General features: G+C 41.1%; 1 protein-coding gene across 2 annotated transcripts in view; it reads left to right on the top strand.

Annotated features, from left to right (window-relative positions):
• Positions 1–3,341: 3,341 nt before the first annotated feature.
• The window catches only part of sema4ab (sema domain, immunoglobulin domain (Ig), transmembrane domain (TM) and short cytoplasmic domain, (semaphorin) 4Ab), a 70,351-nt gene continuing 56,651 nt past the window's right edge, over positions 3,342–17,041 (top strand). The window contains exons 1-2 of one of the 2 annotated variants that reach the window (XM_035993091.1): positions 3,342–3,500; positions 3,683–3,781. The gene's annotated coding sequence lies outside the window, so the exon portion shown is untranslated. Of the gene's footprint in view, positions 3,501–3,682; positions 3,782–15,477; positions 15,711–17,041 lie in introns of those variants that run through there. The other variant, XM_031278595.2, reaches the window with a different exon arrangement.

The raw sequence follows: 17,041 nt of genomic DNA, 5'->3' as shown, positions 1-17,041 counted from the left end.
CCTATCTCCACAGTACTGTTGAGATAGGGCTGGCCCCTCCACACATACACTCCTGGATAGGAGGAAAAACGGTCTGGGTTGTTTGCATTTCTTTAACCACATAATTGTCATAGGCTAATCTCCTGTCACAAACACGGTGACTCTGTAAAATGGTCTCAGGAAAGAACTTGTTTTGGTGGAACATTTGCACCCCTCAAAAGAAAACACCACATGCAATATTAAATGAAGTTAACAATTACTGTTGTGTGAACACACAACAGTAATGTGAGCAGGGGCGTAGCACAAAATTCTGGGCCCTGTAGAAAGGCATTTTCTATGGGCCCTTCACTGCATCCGCAGCTATTCATTCTAGCATCTTTTTGGGCCCTCCTCACATGAGGGCCCTGGGTACTCAGTCCACTTTTTCCCCCCAGTCCAACGCCCCTGAATGTGAGCTATATCAATTAGCTGGATACATGGTTTAAGTGGCTATAACTAACTTTCAGTTTGTTAATTCTATTGTGTTAATTCCTGTTTTTTGTGTCATGCGTTCTCGGACTGGATCTTGGGGTTGGCTGCATTGCCTGGCAATGCTGGTATTTAGTGACATGTTTCGTTTTGAGGTGGTAGAAAAGATTCGCCCATTACTAATGAGGTCTGAAGAAAACTCTATGCTACATCCAGGCAGTATTGCAGAAGGTATTCAGATCCTTTACTTAATGTGCTCATATTGTGCTTTTTTGGCTTTTCCCCTTTCCTTTATAGTGTTATATATCTTTTTTTGTGCATTTTATAGCTTTACAAAGTGAAAAACCCCAAAGTCCACCCCAAAGGGACTTACCATCTCCAACAGAAAACACTGTTTACAAACAGCTCCAAACAGCTCTGTTGTAGTCCAGTCTTTACTTCCATGACGAACGTGTGTCACTTTGTAACACATGTTATAATGCTCGCCTAGCTGCTTATACAACATACAACAGTCATGTGAGCCTGCAGTGCAGGGAGAAGTAAGTGCAGCCCCGTGGGTCTGCTCACGTTCATTAGCTAGCTGTGTGTTCATCATGTCCACTTTAAATATTTCTGGATTCAGTATTAGTGCATGTTAAAAATTCTAAAACATGACGGTTTAAACAAGGACCCTTAAAGTGTTGAGACTGGTAACTTGATGTACCCCAACAAAAATTATTCGCTGAAATATAGAAGTTTCTTTCGCCATGCAAAGTCTATGGGAAAAGTCTTTCTGAGGAGGAGGGTTGCAATTCCACCGCTGACCGCTGAGCCCATGGTTGCTTTAAGACATGGCGCTGTTCCTGAGGGGACAATGAACGTGAAGAGAAACTCATAAACGAGTGGTGTTGCTATGACAACGCAAACAAAGAGCGCATGTCCATCGTCATGTCATGGGCCAGTCAACGCTGAAGATCCAGGTATTTTTCAAGCTCCATGACTCCTTCATGCACTTTTGAGCAACTCTCATTGGAATGAGTGGGGCTTTGCGCCGAACCCATGCCTTATACTCTGCTTCTGATTAGCTAGTAGTCCTTACCTAGGTACTGTGCATGTGCGACTCATAACAAAGATGGAACAGAAGTGAGATGCCTCACGCGGTAGCTAAAACAGAGAGCTCAACACACAGGGTGAAAAGAGGAGCTGCAGCAATGGGCAATACAACAGAAATATTATAAACCATGTAAACCTATTCTGATATAACCTGTAAATACTAGGGCTGTAAAAATAACGCGTTAATTTCGATTAATTAATCTGAGAAAAAATAACGCGTTAAAAAAAATAACGCAGATTAATCTATTCCATATTGACGTTTGATCCGGAGCTGTTCTAGCCACCATTCAACTGTAAAATTAAGGAGGGAGACGAGAACATGTGCTGCCTGTATCATTAATTAGAACATTTACTTAAAAATCTTCTTCCTGCCAACCCTGGCTACCGAAATCTGGTGCCACTGATATGTCTGCGCTTCTCTCTGATGCTCTGAAGACGATACAGGTAACACAAACACTGCTGCATGTGATGCTAGTTAACACTATACTCGACAGCAGCTAGCGTTAGCCTACCGCTAGCTAGTAGCTGGATTAAACACGGTTAAAATGCTGACAGCTAACGCTAAACGGTGTAAAGTTTGACTGTGTTTTACTGTAGAGCATTTAACACCGGTATGTAACAATCTGCAGCTGCCGTCGGAGAAACAACACAGACGGTGCGTTCAATGAAACTGGTAAACTACAGTCTCGTGGTGCATTTGTAGTTATTGTAAATGTCCATTTCCCATCTGGTGGTTGTTTTTGTCGGTCAACAGCAATTTACTAGTGAAATAAGTTATTGTTATTGTTATACATTATTATTAAATCATTTAATTTTGACCATATGACCTTAGCAATAAACAAGCCGTTCTTTAGATTACATTTTTTAATCGATTGACAGCCCTAGTAAATACAATTATGAACCTGAAAATGAGCATAATATGAGCACTTTAAGTAAAAGTACTAATACTCCATTACAAGTTAAAGTACTACATTGACTGTTTGAGACTGTTTCTTGAGTAAAAGTATGTATGATCAGGGAAATGTAGTTAAAGTATTACAAGTAGGAAATGCCCCTTGTGACTGTAATACTATTATATATAATATCATAAGATTATTAATAGTCATGCATTAATGTGAAAGCAGCATTTTACTGTTGTTATTGGTTGAGGTTAAGCTCATTTTAACTTTTATTTAGGAATGCAGCTAATTTTTGTCCTTTTTTTTAATTAATCTGTTGATTATTTTTTCGAGTAATAAATTGGATTGATTGTAAAAAATTCTGAAAACAGTGACACCTTCACTTTTGTTTGTTTTGTCCAACCAACAGCCCAGGCCAACAAATAATGTAAACAATAAATAAATTAAATAATACCAGCAAATCTTCACCTCTTTGCACGCATGCACGCACACACGCACGCACGCACGCACGCACGCACACACACACACACACACACACACACACACACACACACACACACACACACACATTTATCAGTTGTTGCACACACTGAATTGCATCTAAATGCTTGTAGTCTGTAAGATTGACCAGTAACCCTGACTTCATACTTTATTTGAAAACCTGCTGCCTTCAGAGCTTCATAACATAACCTCCTGAAATGTCACTGCCTTGTTTTTCTAGTCAAAAGTCTCGTACAGTCACCATCAAGCAGATGACAGACAGCATAATACTTGTCTCATGATATGCTCATTGCTCAACACATCAACCTGTGTACCAGCGGCTTCATGTTTGACTCTGGGAAGCGTACAGTCTGTTACCACATGGCTGTTTCCAGGTCACTGCTAATCCTCTCCAATCTTCTTTTCTCCTCATTAGCCATCACTCCTTTCCCTGCTGCGCACACACTGAAGCCTGTCTATGACTAATTCTGTAAAAGTCTAATTTTATACGCCATAGTTTGAACCTAAATTTGGTACTGGAATTACTGCTGAATTCTACTCTGTAATGGTGTATCATGACAGGTAAAACAGACATTTTGATCAACAGAGGAACTTAAAACTGAAACTGGATGGAGGATAGAATAGAGGTGGCTTTAAAAACAGCAAAGAATGGGCTGTCTCAACAGGCAAAATCCTCAGTGTGCATGAAGCTGTTTTGCTGTCAATATGGTTTGAGCAGTAGCTGTTTTTTTATGTCTGAGCAGAGGACATAACCTGGCAGGAGACTGTGGAGCCAAACATCAGAAGATTCTTCAGCAAAATATCCAGACGGAAATCAAGTAAAACAACAAGATACTCAACAGGTACATACAGATTACTCACTAAAGCCATTGGTTTCAACCTTGCAACCACCTTTCTCTCTTTAAAAACACTATTCTTGCTGTATGATAGGATTACATAGGCTATATTGCGCTAGTACTGTATTGCAGCTATTTTAGTGAGTGAAAAAATTCTATCAAATGGAAATATTTTAGATGTGTTGTTAAGCTACACATATTTTGAAATCCTGCTATATGTGGGTTTGTGTCCACTTAAAATTAATTTGTAACAAGGACCATTGTTGTGTGAGTGGGGTTGAAGAGATAAAACAGAACAAAACTTCAGGTTTATTTGTTAATCATACAGGTTTTATTATGCATTACTGTGTCAACCAGAGCTGGACTTACCTTTTCCATGCTTTTCAAAGGAATACTCGTGTAATTTAGTATTCACCTCCTATAGATAGATAGATAGATAGATACATGTACAAAATTGCACTTTGCCAGAGTTACAGAGAATGGAATTGTGAGTCCATTTACGTTAGTGTGCAGAATGACTTCAGCAGCCTGTGACTATATTGAGGATTAGTTAAAAACTTTGATGGCTACCAGTAGGAATGACCTCCTTTGCTACTCAGGGGCACACCTTAAAGTGCCCATATTATGAAAAAATCACTTTTTCTGGGATTTGGGGTGTTATGTTGTGTCTCTGGTGCTTCCACACACATACAAACTTTGAAAAAAATCCATCCATGCTGTTTAAAGTGAGATACGGTTTCTGAATGTGTCCTGCCTTCAGTCTCTGGGTGAGCTGTTCAAAATCGGCACAGCTTGTGACGTCACAAGCCGAAACGAGCAGGCTAACCGCAACCATTAGCTCGTAGCGTTAGCATGCTAACGCTAATGCTAACGCTAGCATGCTAACGCTAGCATGCTACCTCGTTCTCAGTAGCAAAGCACTGCTACAACACACACAAGTTCACCATAATCTACAAAAGAACTACTTACATGTGCGCCCTCATTTAGAAGTCTCCCAGCTAATCCTGCCTTGTAACTGACCGAAGTTGTAGAAACAGCCTTTACTGTCTATGGAGCTAGCTAGCTGACATGATCTACATCTGAGCTACTGCACATGTGCAGTGCAATCAAAGATAGTACAGAAGAAGAAGAAGAAAAGAGGTCTCACTCTGTAGCTAAAACAGAGACCAGGTGAAAAGAGGATCTGCAGCAGTGAGAGAGAGCACTGCAGTACAACAAAAATATGGTGTTTTTTGAAATTTAAACCATGTAAACCTATTCTGGTACAACCTTAAAATACAATTATGAACCTGAAAATGAGCATAATATGGCTGCTTTAAGTCTTTGGCTAAAGACGCTTCTCTTCTCAGTGTCATTTACCTTCATTAAACGCCTGATCTGGACATTTTTTTTATCAACTGCGAACCCTTTTACTGCCCCCGTCAGTTCGCTTAATTAATTCTGGCCGCACGTTCAACGACCAGATACTGTGTGTGGAGTGGAATAACCCGTATTCCCTTGTTATTGTCCTTGGTGACTTCAACAAAGTTGTTAATCATGAACTCCCCAAACACAGACAGTTTATTAAATGTCCAACCAGAGAGGAGAATATTTTGGATCACTGTTACACTACAGTCAGCAATGCATATCATGCAGTCACCTGTTGTGAGGACATCTAAGAAGTGGACCAGTCCTGTCTCCATCCCCCGTGACTCTATTCACTAGCGCCAGTCCTCCTGCCACACCTCCCCCACCCCAGTATGTGTCGGGGCCTTGTCACTGCCCACCCCATTGTCCCTCCTACCCCCCTCTACTACAACGACCCTCACCATCCTGGAAAGAGATGTTAAACGGCTGTTTAAAAAGCAAACCCCACGCAAAGCAGCCGGACCAGACTCTGTCTCTCCCTCCACCATGAACCTCTTTAACACCTCACTGGAGACATGCAACGTACCAGCCTGCTTCAAGTCCTCCACTATCATCCCAGTCCCCAAGAAAACCAGGATCACAGGACTGAATGACTACAGACCCGTTGCCCTGACCTCTGTGGTTATGTCTTTTGATCCCTAAATCCCTCACCAAACCACTCCTGGACTCCCTGCAGTTTGCCTATCGAGCCAACGGGTCTGTAGACGACGCAGTTAACATGGCTCTTCATTTCGTCCTCTGTCACCTGGACTCCTCAGGATCCTACGCCAGGATCCTGTTTGTGGACTTCAGCTCTGCCTTCAACACCATCCTCCCGGCTCTGCTACAGGACAAGCTCTCCCAGCTGCATGTGCCTGACTTCACCTGCAGGTGGATCACAGACTTTCTGTCTGACCGGAAGGAGCATGTGAAGCTGGGGAAACACGCCTCTGACTCTCTGACCATCAGCACCGGCTTCCCTCAAGGCTGCGTCCTTTCCCCTCTGCTTCCTGTACACCAACAGCTGCATTTCCAGTCACCGGTTTGTGAAGCTCCTGAAGTTTGTGGACGAGACCACCTTCATTGGACTCATCGCTGGTGGGGATGAGTCCGCCTACAGGTGGGAGATTGACCACCTGGTGACCTGGAGCAGTCAGAACAACTCGCTCTGAAGACAGTGGAGATGATTGTGGACTTTAGGAAGGACGCGGCCCCACCCGCCGCCATCACCCTAGGTGACTCCAGAGTCAGCACTGTGGAGTCCTTCCGCTTTCTGGGTTCCATCATCTCCCAGGACCTCAAGTGGGAGCTGAACATCAAAAACCCATCAGAAGATGTACTTCCTGCGGCAGCTGAAAAAGTTCAACCTGTCAAAGACTATGATGGTGCACTTCTACACTGCCATCATTAAGTCCATCCTCATTTGTCCATTACCATCTGGTACGCTGCAGCCACTGCTAAGGACAAGTGCAGACTACAGCAGATTATTCGCACTGCTGAGAAGGTGATTGGCTGCCATCTTCCGTGTCTCCAGGACCTGTATGCCTCCAGGAACCTGAGGTAGGCAGGAAAAATTGTAGCTAAGCCTTCTCACCCCAGACACACACTGTTAGAACCTCTCCCTCTGGCAGGAGGCTGTGGTCCATCGTAACCAAAACCTCACGCCATAAAAACAGATTCTTCCACTGTGCAGTCGGCCTCATCAACAAGGCTCTGAGCTACATCTGCCCATTGCACATACTAATTTATTTTTTGCATTCTGCACTCAACCCATTCAGCCTCCTTTTTCTTATGCTAAACAGCTTTTTTGTATATATTTGTTTCTATATTTATTGTTTATTTCTTATTTGTGTTTATTATGTTTGTTTGTGTATGTATGCACCATTCACCAAAGCAAATTCCACATTAGTTTAACTTACTGTGGCAATAAACCCTTTTCTGATTCTGATTTCTTAAACAACACAGACCTCTCGCAAACAGCACTGTGTGTGTGTGTGTGTGTGTGTGTGTGTGTGTGTGTGTGTGTGTGTGTGTGTGTGTGTGTGTGTGTGTGTGTGTGTGTGTGTGAGAGAAAGGAGAAAAACGTGACAGTAAATGCAGTAAAGACTCTCACACTGAGCTAAAATGAAAGCACTGTGCTGCAAAATGTGTCTTTCGGTTTAAATAAAGGTAGGCTATTCATTTATTTTTTAAACAATATACAAAACATACAATTTGCCCTCCTTCGTCATCACCTCCCACCCAAACAAAAATCAAGAAAAGATGACACAGTAACTACAATATTCAAGACCATTCAACAAACTAATAACAAAATAGACAATAAATAATGTATAAAAACAATAAAAAACATATGTATAAATGACAACATAAGCCCATCATACACGTTTCTCCCCAGCACAAAGCTTCTCAGGAGCCCTACAGGTACTTTACCCATTTTCTAGTGTAGACATCCATTATGGCTTTTTTTTTTTTAAATGCTGCCACCCTAGCCATCTCACAAGCCCACTCCTGGATTGACAGCGCCCTTTCATTCCTCCATTTAAAAAAAAAAATCTGTCTGGCTATCATTAAACTAGTTTGAACCCATCTTCTTATGTGCTTATTACCCGTTTAGGATTGACCCATGTCCCAGAACAAATAATCTTGGGCTGAATGTACCTGGGAATAAAATAATAGAATAATACCCAGAAGCCTCGTGACCTTTTCCATATTTCAACAACACCTTATCTAAACATTCTGGTGCCTTCAGGGCTGAAGAACTGAATCTAAAAATTACCACTAACAGATGGCGAAGTTGCAATTTAAAAAATGTAGACCTAGGGATTCCAAATTGCTGTACCACAATCCCTCCAAAAAAGGGGAGATCTACCAATACATAACTTTGCCACACGATTTCGCCAAATACTTGATGAAGTATTTAAGTATGGATCAAGTTCAAACAGCCAGGCCACTTTGGTCCAAACGACATTTAACCCTTGTGTTGTCCTCGGGTCAAATTTGACCCGTTTTCAAAGTTTTTTATATCAGAAATATGGGTTTCTTAAGAACCAAATTGCCCCAAATAACTTGGATGCATGCATGTACGTTGTATGGAACCCATACAACATATACAGCCATGTTCGTCGCGGGTAAGATCTGTTTTTTTTTCAAACTCAAAAAATAGGTATAATGTCATTTTATTAGTTTATTGACCATGAATTTAAAAAAAAAAAGCGTTGAAAAGAGGGACAAAAACGTTTAAAAAAGCGCCAAAAGCATAAAAAAACGTTAAAAAAGTCGGAAAAAATTTAAATCCCCCCCCGCATTTTTCAATTTTGACCCGGAATGACAAGTTCATGGACGACGGTGAAGACAAACACAAGGGTTAAGTGAGAGATTATCGGTTGTGTTTTTGCCTCACCATACAGTTTGACAGAGAGTCTTTGTAAGGGTGATAATGGGATAAAAACAGACTGCTCAATACAATACCAGGGTGGGGCTCTCTCAGGAGGAAGTGACCAGTGGGCCAGATGCCTTTAGTTAAAAGCATAGTAGTAATACAACATCTTTGGTAGACCCAAACCTCCTCTATCAATCGGTCTTTGTAATGTATTAAAATGTTTTTTAAATCATATTTTATACCATTTAAAATATAACAGAGGAACCTCCAGAGGAAGAGATTAGATAAGGTAATTCAGCTTGGGAACATAAACCATTTTTGTAACATTGACCTTCCCTGCTATTGAGAGATTGAGAATCGCCCATCCATTAACCACAAGAGATTGTATTCAATAATGGATCCAACTACCTGGGGAGGGAAGTTGTTTTTGGGCACTGAGCTGTTAAAGGTAACACTTCAGGCTTGGACCAATTTATCCTATAATCTGAAAATTTCGAGAAACAGTCAATGATCCCGAGTAGACAGGGTATTGATCTGCTAGGTTCGGACTACTCCTACCATAACACCTTGGAAGTTAGTCTCCCCCCTTATGGCTGCAGCCAAAGGCTCTATGGCTAAACAAAACAACAAAGGAGAAAGAGGTGAGCCCTGTCTTGCTCCTCTTATATGACATCAAGATAATAATAAAATCCATACAACCAGTGCTTAATTTGTAAAGTGGGAGGTCCCGGAGCGCAGAGGGGGGGTGGATCCGGCGACTCAAAACGGAGGTTGGAGGTAACGGAACCAAAAAAAAATTACACCTGCCTACGTAGCTTCTCTGACTCTGACTAAAAAAGCCTAAACAACGCTGTGTGTACATCAGGGCAATTTTATTTTTATTTCAGAACGTGCACTGCATCGATGCAAAATGTAAAAAAAATTAAAAATACACTGCAACCATCGTTTTCACAAGCAGCGGACAATTAAAACAAAAAACCCACCGTGGTCTCCACATTCTTGATCGGCAGAAACGATTTTTGCTTGTTTGGGATCTGACTGGCCAGCGTATTTGAAAAAGTTAAGCAAACTTTGTTGTCTTTTTTGACATTTTTCCCCTGAGTGAAACGAGGCTATAACAGCAGTCTCAACCAGCACAAGCGCTTGTGTCACTTGAAGTGCCGCGCTGTTGAAGTGCCTCCCCTCCCTCCGTCCCTCTCCCCCCTCTGTCTTACCCTGAAAATTCACCTCAAAACGCATTGAAAATGCAAACACAAGACTTTTGTGGAACTCCAATGGGGAATAAAGACTAACAAGACAGATAACAACATTGAACACTACACAAACAGTAGTTTATTTTTTTTCATTTAGGCGATTCATTTTTCATAGTGACACAGGAGGTGCCGGATCCAATAAAAAAGTTTCCGGATCCAACGTCGGAGGTGCCGGAACATGTTCCGGCGTGTTCCGGCTCAAATTAAGCCCTGCATACAACAACAAACACTGCAACACAATTATAACTTCAGTGAACAATCATTAGCCAAAAGTGCAAATATAATGTAAGTATAAAATATATTCATAAATCTAATTGAAAAAAGGAAAGTATAGTCTCATTCTCTACACCCTCATCACCTTCTCTGATCTTCTCTTCTACCTCCTTCCTTCCTTTACTAGATCAAGCCTGAAGTAAACATTCAAACCCCAAAAAAGTAAACAACAAAAACAATTAACAGGGTATATAATGCAATGAATGATACATACATGAATAAATACAATAAATAAGCGAATAATATAAATAAAAACAAATAAGAAAAAAAGGAAACAAAAAACATTAAAGCTGCAAGCAGCGATGGACGGGCCCTCGCGCCTCTGCGCACGTCGGGGTTACTGGCGGACGCCGCTCCTTGCGACCGTGCATTTGCGAGGCACTCAGACACCACAAATCGTCACAAATGAAAAGGGAACTCCCTGCCGAGTTCAACGATACCTCACACAAGACTCTACGTCATACAGTTCATTTGCTGTGAAAAGGGGCGTGGCTAAATTATAGGGGGCGGGTCAAACCATCACCAATTAAAAAGGAGGTCTCTACTGAGTTCATTGATACCTCACATAAGACTCTACCTTAAAAGGGTCAGCATTTATAAAAGGGGGCGTGGCTTAAACATAGGAGGCGGGCCAAACCATCACCAATGAAGAAGGGAGTCTCTGCTGAGTTCAGTGATACCTCACACAAGGGTCTATCTTAAACGGTTCAAATGTTATGAAAGGGGCGTGGCTTAAGCATAGGGGGCGGGTCAAACATCACCAATGAATAATGATGTCTCTGCTGAGTTCAATGATACCTCACACAAGGGTCTACACCAAACGGGTCATTAGTTATAAAAGGGGGCGTGGCTAAAGCTTAGGGAGCGGGTCAAACCATCACCAATTAAAAATGAACTCTGTGATGAGTTCAATGACACCTCACACAAGACTCTACCTTAAACGGTTCAAATGTTATGAAAGGGGGCGTGGCCTGAGTAAGTGGGCGTGATTAAAGTATAGGGGGCGGCTTAGTATCACATGTAGACCACACATTATAAGTTTCATTTAAATCGGATGGTGTTTGTCATATAAAGCGCATTTCCTGTTGCCAGGGGGGGGCGCTATGACCAAAAGTCAATTTTGGCCCGTAGGTGTCCTCAGGCCTGGACCCTTGACAATCGTGAGAAATTTTGGGCAGATACAATAACGTACACTGAAGTTATAACAACTTCTTTGTTCATCGCTAAACACTGAAAATGGACGCCACGCCACGCCACGCCCACACCGTCTGACGAAAAGTTTTTCTTTTAATAACTTTTCATCTTTAAGGTGTTGGGATGTTACACACCAAGTTTGAAGTCTGCTGGATGAAATCTCTAGGAGAAGTTCGTTAAAGTATAAAACCTTGTCTTTTGGGCCTACTTCCTCTTGCCATTAGGGGGCGCTATGACTTTAAGTAAATATCGGCCTTTATTTGTCCTCCGGGTTGGAGTCTTATGAATCCTGAAAAGTTTCAAGCCAGTTGGACAATGTACAAGCAAGTTACAGCCACTTCCTGTTTTGATGGCGAAACGCACAAAATGGCCGCCCCGCCACGGCCACGCCCTATGACGAAAACTTTTCATCTTTAATGTCTTAAGATGACACAGATCAAATTTGAAGTTGATCGGATGAAATCTCGGAGGAGTTCGTTAAAGTAAGACATGTGGAAATGGCCAAAATCGCACTAATTTCGAACTTTGAAATCAAAATGGCGGACTTCCTGTTGGGTTTAGGGTATGGCTCTAATGACGTTTTTTGTACATCTTGACATGTTACATATGTGTACCAAGTTTCGTGAGTCTACGTTAAACGTACTGCAGGGGCTCAATTTGTTTATCTTTGTAGGGGGCGCTAGCGAGCCATTTTTGCGCGCCTATTCCCGAAACCCTTAAAATACGTACATTTTCACCAGACTTGATGTGACCGCCAAATTTGGTGAGTTTTTGAATATGTTAAGCCCCTCAAAAGCCAATTAATTTGGTGTAATAATAATAATAATTCCTTCAGTTTCAAAAGGGCCTTCGCCGCTGTCAGCGCTCGGGCCCTAAATATAGTCTAAAAGCCCCCAAAAAACACAAACTTCCATTTCATAATTTTAATCAATAAGTACAATAAACCAATTGTGAATTGTGATTATAAAACCTATCTTTTTTGCACGAGGAAAATTTGCTGTGTTGAAGTTGCACACAAAACTATTTGAAGAAAGGCAAAGTGTTGCCATCTCATACTGTTCATATTTTAACCCTTCAGAGCATGGAGGGATACATTTTTCACCTTTTTATAATTCTTTACTAAAATTTGTTCCACAAATCAATTTTGTATTCAGATATGTTGTATTGATCCATCATTAATGTTTCAAAGAGCACAGTGTTTTCTTTAGGTTTAAGTAAGTCTAGCCGATTAAGCTGAAAAGTATATAAACGATTCAGTGTTTCCCACAGGTTGAGAATTTACTTGTGGTGGAGGGTGGCGCAGGATGTGAGGGCACGCTGTGCGATGGCTGGGTTCAGTAATAAACTAGTTTCAAACTTTTACAGTCAACTTAATAAAATGTCAGGTTTTATTTGGGCTCGAGTCTATAATTACAGTTAATGGGTACAGGCACAGTGACGAAGAACATGAACAGGTAAGCAATGATTAGCTCTGGTTAGCGGTTAGCTCCAGTTAACTTCATTATAAAGATCAGTCTGAGCGGAGGAGACTGCCACGAGGGAGGTTGAACAACCAGACTGATAGATGACATTCGGGGCGCTTTCACAGCGGTAGGGCCCTGGCGTCTCTACGGTTTATCAGTAAAGTAAATCCCATGGGAAGCCACAACACTACAAGCAGTGTGCTACTACCAGCTTCTGAGCCTGAAGCGATTTATTGGCGCTGTCACGCACGCACGACTTCACCCCCCCGAAGTCGTGCGTGTGTGACAGCGCCAATGAATCGCGGCTGGAGGCGTCTGGTCTGTGTGCACTATAAAAATTAGGGCTGTCAATCGATTAAAATATGTAATCTAATTAATTACATACTCTGTGATTAATTAATTGAAATTAATCGCATACATAATTAACGGTGCCTGAACCGATACTTTTTAAGAAAGTAAAAAAAGAAAAGAAAAAAAAGGGTAGTAAACAACAGTCGGTGACATTAAAGAACGGCTTGTTTATTGCTAAGGTCATATGGTCAAAATTAAATGATTTAATAATAATGTATAACAATAACAATAACTTATTTCACTAGTAAATTGCTGTTGACCGACAAAAACAACCACCAGATGGGAAATGGACATTTACAATAACTACAAATGCACCACAAGACTGTAGTTTACCAGTTTCATTGAACGCACCGTCTGTGTTGTTTCTCCGATGGCAGCTGCAGATTGTTACATACCGGTGTTGAACCTCTACAGTAAAACACAGTCAAACTTTACACCATTTAGCGTTACCTGTCAGCATTTTAACCGTGTTTAATCCAGCTACTAGCTTAGCGGAAGGCTAACGTTAGCTGCTGTCGAGTATAGTGTTAACTAGCGTCACGTGCAGCGGTGTTTGTGTTACCTGTATCGTCTTCAGAGCATCAGAGAGAAGCGCAGACATATCAGTGGCACCAGATTTCGGTAGTCAGGGTTGGCAGGAAGAAGATTTTTTACAAGTAAATGTTCCAATTAATGATCCAGGCAGCACATTCTCGTCTCCCTCCTTAATTTTACAGTCGAATGGTGGCTAGAACGGCTCCGGGTCAAACGTCAATATGGAATAGATTAATCTGCATTATTTTTTTTAACGCGTTATTTTTTCTCAGATTAATTAATCGAAATTAACGCGTTATTTTGACAGCCCTAATAAAAATACATCGTTGATTGGAAAAAAAATTTACCTGGGCTGGGTCTCAATCTACCTAGGCGGGGCGCCCAAGTAGAACCTATGTATGAGAAACACTGACAATTTTCATATTAAATGTTTATTAATAATCTTTAATTACCTTTCAATAAGACCAGGAGAAAAAGCTTGAAATTAACCACTTTTTTATACTTCAGTTTGATTTTGACTGGGCCAATTAAGGTACAGCCACCAAGTTTACGTTAACTATTAGCTTCGTTGGGGTTCTCTGTATGCCCATTTCACCCACTGAACTGTCGTTATTCAACTATGATGGGGTAAACTCGGTTTTGCATTCTATCACCCCTTTAAAATATTGTTGTCCTTTTGTTACATTTCCCAGCTTCATATTGATGTCAGGATAATTAGTTGAATTAGTGAATTAGTGAACCAGTTTTATGTCAGTTATCATGGCTAAAGTTGGTGTTAGCCGCTACACTAGCATTAGCATCATCGCTAATTTTAGCTAACATTAGCTAACAATAACTTACCAAGCTGTACAGGGAAAAATGTTGCCCTTTCATTAATGATTGCATTCTATAAAAGGTAAAAACCAATGTCAGTCCATTAAAAAAAATACCAAACCTGTATTAATACTGTTCAAAAACATTAATAGTTAGCAGACAGGCTAGTGCTACTTCTGCTGCTTACTTAGATTCCAGAACACATGTAAGGAGAATGTGCCATCCATAGATATAAAACATATATCTATGGTGCCATCATTAACAATTTACTTTACTATACCAGGTTTTTTCGCCCTGTACACCAGTGAGCCGACATCACCCACTGGACCAACTGAACAGGCTGTTGAGTTGTACATCAGCAAAGACCCCACACATCCTGCACACACTCTCTTTAACCTCCTCCCCTCTGGCAGGCGCTACAGATCCCTGCGCACAAAAACATCCAGACATAAGAACAGCTTCTTTCCCACTGCCATCACTCTACTGAACTGCAGATAAGTGGGGTCATCCCTACTTTGGCCACTCACCCACTTCTCTACATTACCATTCCAATATGCATCTTGCACACTACTTTGCATTATTACTTTTTGCACTTTACATCCCACTCCATGTGTACGTGTCTTGATATTATGTCTTATTTGTATATTTGTATTTTTGTATATTATGTTGATATGTGCCTATATGTATATTGTTGTCTCTATTGTACAGTATGTGTCTATATTACTATTTGTCTATGTCTATTTGTTGAATGTATAGAGAGTTAACACCTACCAAAGTCAAATTCCTTGTGTATGTAAGTATACTTGGTTGCCTGTGAAAAGCAGCTACCCAGAAAGGCTTCCAGTAAGATAACAGAGACTGTGTGAAGATAGGGGCAGATGCCGGATGAGCAGCTTTCACTTGAGTAAATGGGCTGCCATATTTTTATTCACTGACTAAAAAACTGACCTATAATACACCCAGAGGGGGCTATAAACAGATGTGCTTGGGGCCTGAGAAATATTTGACACCGGCCCTGCTGTTTAGATGGCTGTAATGTGTGTGGCTTCCCTGTAGGTGGAGGCTGGAGCCTGCTGGACCTTCAGATGCCAAGAGGAGGGGCTCTGAGGCTTTGTTGTTATAGTAAAGACTCAACCGCGGTCAGCGTTTTCCCTGACCGGGTCACGCGTTTCTTCTGTTCACTTTTCCCGGTGCAAAAACACATAGGCAGAAAATTGCGGATTGTCTTCTGGAGCGTCAAAGAAGAAAGCAGAGGAAACGACGCGGTGAACGAAATCAGCTGCAGAGATGTAAGATTACAACTGTCACATTTTCTACATCAGTTCGATGAGTGCTGTTTGTCTCTAAGATTTAAATAAAGGCTCGTTTTTGTTTTACGGCGCCTGTTGCACAACATGACTCCAGAGTAGCCTACAACCACATCATGGGGAAGCAACAGTAACGTTAACTGAAAGCACTTAAAACACCACAGCACGTCACGTGAATTTGTTGTAATAAGCTAACGTTAACGTTACTGTTAACAGCAGGATTTGTGCCTGACTGTGGAGCTTAACTTCGGGAACCATGCAGTGCACGTGTTTAGTTTACAGAGAACTGTATCTTAGCTAATGTGTGTGCTACGCACATTATAGTCTGCTTACAGTGTAACGTTACCTAGTACACACAGTTTCGTAATATGTGAGGACATACAGCTGAACAAAGGCAACAAAGCTAAAGCTAAGATAAATAACATACAACACACACACACACACACACTTTATTTTTATGTTTCACACACACACACACACACACACACACACACACACACACACACACTTTATTTTTATGTTTCAAATATTCGCCTCCACCATGTGCGTCAGTGGTGTAGCCAAAACATATCTGAGTAAACCAGTGGCAGAAGTTAACATATTAAATGCTACGTGTTACGTTAAGTAGGAAGTGGTGTCTGTCAGAACCAGAACAATAGGTCAGACCCAGTGGTGTAGTCTATGTGATACGCAGGTATACGCAGTATACCCACTAAGAAAGCTCCAGGATTTCCATATACCCACTTAAAAATGCTCAATGACACACAATCAATAATGGCATACCATCAAACCATTTTGAACTTTGCCTACACTCTAACACAAATTGGCATATTGTCTTTGTCTATGGGTCTTTTTAACAGTTAGGCTAGAAAGGTGCAACTTGTTGCAATAACTAACTAAATAAAAAAAAAACTTTTTTGGAGACAAATTAACAGGCCTATTGGTCCTTACATTTCCACAACCTTTTACAGCACAACATGCTGATAGACAACTGATGTCTTTAGCTAACATAGCCAGTGAAATGATGGTTTGTAAAGGTTTGTGTAAAAAAGAATGTGCTCAACGTTTTTAGTTTACGTTTAGAGTATAGTGTGCAGGAGGATGTGATAGATAAGGCAACTGAAAAGTCCCTACACTGAGACATGTATAGACAGTTTTATCCATTTTGGGCATCCTGGTAGCTTAAGTGTTAATGCCTGGGACCTTGTCTGACTGTTATTGATTTGCATGGACATTTGGAGCTGAGGTCTTTTCAGTGTGTAAACAGTGTGTAGACAGCAGCAATACATAAACATTGAATTGATTAGTCAACA

This window comes from Sander lucioperca, chromosome 16 (assembly GCF_008315115.2).
Source record: "Sander lucioperca isolate FBNREF2018 chromosome 16, SLUC_FBN_1.2, whole genome shotgun sequence".
Classification (NCBI taxonomy): Eukaryota; Metazoa; Chordata; class Actinopteri; order Perciformes; family Percidae; genus Sander; species Sander lucioperca.
Note: the sequence above shows the minus strand (reverse complement) of the source record. Positions and strands in the feature narration are given on the sequence as shown.